This window comes from Calidris pugnax, unplaced genomic scaffold (genome assembly GCF_001431845.1).
Source record: "Calidris pugnax isolate Ruff unplaced genomic scaffold, ASM143184v1 scaffold171, whole genome shotgun sequence".
Taxonomy (NCBI): domain Eukaryota; kingdom Metazoa; phylum Chordata; class Aves; order Charadriiformes; family Scolopacidae; genus Calidris; species Calidris pugnax.
The window spans coordinates 10,154,772-10,161,211 of record NW_015091064.1 but is presented as its reverse complement, the minus strand read 5'-3'; positions in this window follow the sequence as shown (position 1 = coordinate 10,161,211).

The window sequence follows — 6,440 nt, the reverse complement described above, 5'->3', positions numbered from 1 at the left end:
CACCTCCAGGGATGGTGCCTCAACCACCTCCCTGGGCAGCCCATTCCAATGACTGATAACCCTTTCTGTGAAAAAATTTCTCCTAATATCCAATCTATATACGCACAGATATCATTCCCTTAGCCTATGGGCCACCCCTCCCTCTGAAATGTCTGTTGAGTTCATTTAATCCATGACTTTTTAATCCACCGTGGGAGGACACCTTGGGGTTTTCCCCCTGGTGCCTGGCCCCCAGGCTCTGCCCGTCGCTGACCCCCGTCTGCCACCCCTTACTCCTGGAAGGAGGTGAGATGTGGCTTGTTTAAAGCCTGTGGCAGGGTAAGTCTAAATAAATATTTATCGGCAGCCAAACGCAGGAGAGAGAAAGCTAATAAAAATGCATCTTTTGGAAGGCTCCCTCTCCACTGGTTTTCTGCAGGAAGGTAAATTTAAATTAATGTTGCACTAAAGCACTGCTTTGCTATTAAAAATGATGAATGGGTGCAGGTACGCTGCCAGTGACCTGCTGTAAACATGGTATATGCTGCATTAGTCGTAAATTGCCAACAGATGATGGTGCTCTGAAATACAATGGAGGCTTTTGCTCCTCTTCATCCCAGTCTCGTTGGAAAGGGCACACTGGCCTCTCCCCTAACGACTGGAGCTCAAGGCCCACTGGACTCATCAACCCTTGCTGCGTTTGTCAGAGCATCACCATGGTCCCCTTCGCTGGGCCAATGCTTCAGCCTTGAGCAGGAGCCACAGAGGGAAAGCTGGGGGCTCGGGAGTGAGCAGCATCCAACATCTCAAAACCAAACTTGTTATTTCCCTCTGCTGCTACCCAGACACCTGGGTTCCCATTGAGAGACAGACTTGGCTTTATAATTAGATGGGTACAGAAAAGTCTCGTGGCAACACCTATCAGGCTTTATTTTTTTGCCCACAGTTCTGTGATGATAGCCACCTGGATCAAGAGATGGGATCGCAAACTCAGCACCACCTTTTCGTTCTGTGTTCGTTCAGTGCCTAACATGAGGGGCTGAACCCCTCCAGAGGAGGAGGAGGAGCAGCTCCTGGTGGTGGCAGGGTCTCATGAGGTCCCTTGCTGCTGTCTGGCCACAACCCAAACGCTTAAGACAAGAGCAAACCATCACGGCTGGTAAACTGCTAACCGGAGATCTTCCCAGAGTCTCCGTCTGTCAAGAAAAGAGGTTCTCCACGTGCTCACGTGCCCCATCTCACAGAATCACAGAATCACAGAATCTTCTAGGTTGGAAGGGACCTTAAAGATCATCTTGTCCAACCGTCAACCTAACTGACAAAAATAGACACCCACACAACAAACAAGGAGCATCATCACTAAACCAGACCTCCCAGCACTACATCACCCCGTCTTTTGAACACCTCCAGGGATGGTGCCTCAACCCCCTCCCTGGGCAGCCCAGTCCAATGCCTGAGAACCCTTTCAGTGAAAAAATTTTTCCTAATATCCAGCCTGAACCTCCCCTGGAGCAACTTGAGGCCATTTCCTCTTGTCCTGTCACCTGTGACTTGAGAAAAGAGACCGACCCCCACCTCTCTACACCCTCCTTTCAGGTAGTTGTAGAGAGCAATAAGGTCTCCCCTCAGCCTCCTCTTCTCCAGGCTGAATAACCCCAGCTTCCTCAGCCTCTCCTCATAAGACTTATTCTCCAGACCCCTCACCATCTTTGTCGCCCTTCTCTGGACCCGCTCCAGCACCTCAATGTCTTTTTTATGGTAGGGGTCTCAGAGACCCCTGGGAGGAGGAAGAGCCCAGGGTCACTCGTTGCTCACCGTGACTCATCGAGCCATCCGCCCGGCGCAGGACCTCGTCTTGCCATGCAGTCTGCTGCCCTAACTCAGCTACAAATTAGCGTTAAACAGAAATGTTATTCATCTCTAATTAATTATTGAGGCAGTGCGTAACAGCACTCGAGAAAGATCATGTTCGTATGTGTCTGGATGCAACGCAGCCCTCCCTAAATCACGCTGAAAGCTGATTTCCCTCCTGCTGTACAGCAGATTACTGCAGGCCCCGTGCTGGTACATAAGGAGAAAATTTGTTACCCTTCTGGAAAATCAATAGGCTCTTGGCAAACGGGTTTCGGTGCTGTTAATCATCTTGATGGCACCATCTGCCTATCTACCGAAGCGCAGCAGGAGAACCGTCCCACCGCCCATCAGAGGGCCCTGCAGAGGGACCCACTCTGGGGCTGCACAGCTGGGACTGCGCCCCTCACCACGGCCAAAACGCTTCCAAGCCCAGCTGAAGCTGCAGGAGGATGCGGAGAACGGGAGCCCAGAACTCGTGGAGGACTCTGCCATGTCCCCACCAGGACTTCTCCTCCATGGATGGGGGTGCTGCCTCTGCCCGGTGCCCAAAAAGTGGCTGAATGCTCAGAGGAAAAGCAGAGGAGTCAAAAGTGCTGAAAAAATTCCAGCTGCCTGAGGCATCGCTGCTGGTCCGTGCAGCTCCTCAACGCCTCACCAGCATGTGGAGATCATGAGAAGTCCCAGGGTAGAGCCCACCGGTGATGGACCATCGCTTGTTGCTGTATGAGGCTCTGGTATGAGGTGTCCCCAGCAAGGCAGAGTCTCCTCTCTCCTAACAGAGCTTCTCCAGCAGACAGAAGCAAAAGGCTACAGGAGGACCTTCCCTGCAGGGCCAGGCCGGGCTGGGGAGGCTGGATCTGAACCCCAGGGAGGGATGAAGCTGGTGACACCCCATAGCATGACCAAAGGAGCTCTGTCTGGGCTTACAGTGGGCAAACCTGCGGCAGAAGTCCCAGCTGCTGCCTCTGGAGATGTGTTCAAGAGCAGCTGCTGGGATGGAGGAAGGACCCTCATACCAATGCATGCAGCTTCCCCGTCCTACCTGCTCAAGTGCTGTGTCCAGTTTTGGGCCCCCTACCACAAAAAAAGACATCGAGGTGCTGGAGCGGGTCCAGAGAAGGGCAACAAAGATGGTGAGGGGTCTGGAGAATAAGTCTTATGAGGAGAGGCTGAGGGAGCTGGGGTTATTCAGCCTGGAGAAGAGGAGGCTGAGGGGAGACCTTATTGCTCTCTACAACTACCTGAAAGGAGGGTGTAGAGAGGTGGGGGCCGGTCTCTTCTCCCAAGTCACAGGCGACAGGACAAGAGGAAATGGCCTCAAGTTACGCCAGGGGAGGTTCAGGCTGGATATTAGGAAAAATTTTTTCACCAAAAGGGTTTTCAGGCATTGGGATGGGCTGCCCAGGGAGGTGGTTGAGGCACCATCCCTGGAGGTGTTCAAAAGACGGTTTGATGTAGTGCTGGGAGGTATGGTTTAGTGATGGTGTTGCTTTTTGTTTATCGTGCGGGTGTCTATTTTTGTCAAAGTTAGGTTGATGGTTGGACAAGATGATCTTTGAGGTCCGTTCGAACCTAGAAGATTCTGTGATTCTGTGATTCTGTCTCTGCTCCCCCCAGCGCTGGCCGGCATCGCCTGGGCCCTGCGGAAAGCCAGGGAGCTGGGGGCAAGGGGCAGGAGCAGATGGCAGTGCCTGGCTGCCTCCTGCCCCGCGCTCATCAGCGCTCTTCTGACTCACAGACGGGGCTTTGTCTGTGGGATATCAACTGTGAGATTCAGAAATTAATTCAGCCGGGGAGCTCTGGATGACTCAGACTGCTACGGAAACACCCCAGGGCAGAAATGAGATGTAGGGCAAATTCACCCCAGGGGTGTCTCTCAATGGACTTTAACTGAGGATAAATTTAATTTGCAGAACTGAAGCATATTTTATTTACTCTTTCTAAGTAGCATTTTAAATCGAAATATTCAAATAGACAATCAAGAGGTTTTTAATGGGTTGCATTTATTGAAAGAGAATTGGATTTAAATTCCTCAACCTCGCCGCAGCCCCAGTTATATTTTTTCCCCCAAGTGAATTATCTGCTGAATTTCTCGATTTCATTAATGTATGAAAATCTGAATTCACCAAATACACAGGCAAGATGACACAGTGCTGATATTAGCTTGCCCGCGAGCTACCCAGTGATCCTGCTGGAAGATGGCTGGAAATCCCAATGGAAAAGCAGGATGCAGTACTCCTATGTGCTTTGAGGAGTTTGTAAACACAGAGCTCTTCCTCATGCATCACTGGGCTCCCAAAGATGGGTCTAGCTTATAACAGCCCTCAGGGTTCACTTAACTCTGCTGCCAAGTGTCTGCCTGGGAGGAAAAAAAAATGCATTTTGGTAGTTGGAAAAATATTGAGGATTTGAAAGGCTGAGCCACGTGGACTCCTGCCTCAGCCCTCTCAGTGCAGCAATTCTTCATCGCAATCAATAAATGTTTCATCATCGTTTCTGGCGCAGGGCAGGGAGGCTGTGAGGAGCCCAGCTTCAATTCTTGGCTCCACTCTCCACTCTCTGTGTTCTCTGAAGCATCACTTCAGGTCAACACAGCAGGACCTCAGCCCTGTTGTCTTCACGACAGGTGGGCTATGTGCTGGGGACTCCCAGGGAAGAGTCACAGAATGGTTTGAGTTGGAAGGGACCTTAAAGATCATCAAGTTCCAACCCCCCTGCCCTGGGCACGGACACCTCCCACCAGACCAGGTTGCTCAAAGCCCCATCCAGCCTGGCCTGGAACACTTCCAGGGATGGGGCATCCACAGCTTCTCTGGGCAACCTGTTCCAGTGTCTCACCACCCTCACAGGAAAGAATTTCTTCCTAATATCTAATCTAAATCTCCTCTCTTTCAGTTTTAAACCCTGATAAAGAGTCTCCTGAAAGGCTGCTGTAAGGCCTCCCTGGAGCCTTCTCTTCTCCAGGCTGAACAACCCCAGGTCTCTCAGTCTATCCTCACAGGAGAGGTGCTCCAGCCCTCTGATCATCTTCGTGGCCTCCTCTGGAGCTGTTCCAACAGGTCCACTGTCCTTCCTGTGCTGAGGACCCCAGAGCTGGAGACAGGACTCCAGGTGGGGTCTCAGGAGAAGCGGAGTAGAGGGGCAGAATCCCCTCCCATGTCCTGCTGGCCACGCTGCTTTTGGTGCAGCCCAGGATGTGGGCTTTCTGAGGTGGGGTGAGAGGTTGGTCAGGGTGCCTGAGCAGCTCAACCCCCCACTTCCCGAGCATGGGGAATGGACAGAGTGTGGCCATGGAGGGGAGCAGGCAGGATTTTGGCCTTGCCTTTCTCTTCCCCCCTCCCCGGGGAGCCGATGCTGATGGCCAGGAGCTGGAGGGAAGCCAGGTGGCCGTATGGCATGAGAGACATCCCAACAGCAAAATCTGGGGAAGGATCTGGGAAAATTCTTTCCGAAAGAAAAGCCTCACGCCGGAGGACACATCTGGATCCCATTTGCTCTCCGCCATCGCTGGCGATGCATCAGGCTGTTTGAGAGCTCCCCCCAACCCACCCAGCCCCTGAGAGATGGGGAGCTGGAGCTGGATGGCTTTTCATAGACTAAAGTCTGGGACGGGACCAGGGGCTGACACTCGCTTGGGAGAAGAAGTTCAGAGAGACCTGTGAGTGCCTCAGAGGGAGCTGCACTGGCCTTTGGGAGAAGCTCAGTGGTAACTGAGGGGCAGTTTGACCACGTCTGGCCCCAAAATGGCACTGCTGCAACAGAGGGGTGGTTGATTTTCTTGCGTTACTGACAGCTCTGCCTGTTCCTCCCCAGCACCCCCCCAGCCAGGGATAACACAAGCACACGGTTGCAAGAGGGGAACTAGATTGGGTAGCAGAGAGGACAACACAGACCTTCAGGTGGGTGTCCTGCAGGAAACCAAGGGAGGTGCAGCGTTCCTTCTGCTCGGTGGAGAAGCACCCCCTGAGCCTACATGGGGCCAGTTCCAGCGCTGAGTGCAGGGCTCTGTGTGGCTCGTCAGGTGCACAGGGAGCACTCAAGGGACAGGGACATCCTCCCACTGAGAGGTGACAGAGCGACTCAGGTCACCCACGCACACCCCACGCTCAACACCCCTCTCCGGCAGCCTCCACCGCCACCCGGGGAGCACACAGCAGGGCTCCAGGGGGGTAAGAAGAGCAGGGGTCCACTTGGGCTTCCCCAGGGGAACCCCTTCAGTGTCACGGTGGAGAGAAGAAGTGACATTTCCACCCCTGACCCAGCAGACCGTGCCAGCACTGGGACAGGAGAGCCTGCTCCCTGTGCCATCACTTTAGGGACTGCAGGCAATTTGGGGAATGACTCCCGTCATGGTCCTTGTAGCAGGGACTTCACAGAGGGGCTCTGACCACAGACACCATCTCCAGCTACTGCCTGCCGTGTATGTAAGAGTTCATTCTAAACATCACAACGCTAAGTGTGGAAATGTCTCTGTTTTCATGGGTTCATAAGACGGAGAAGCAGAATACATCTATTTTGTATGTTGAGTTCAGCTTCCCCCTTTCCTCCCCTCCTTCACCTGGGTTTTCACCAAATCCTTTTTCTCCATCTATTCAGTAGCTCCAAAA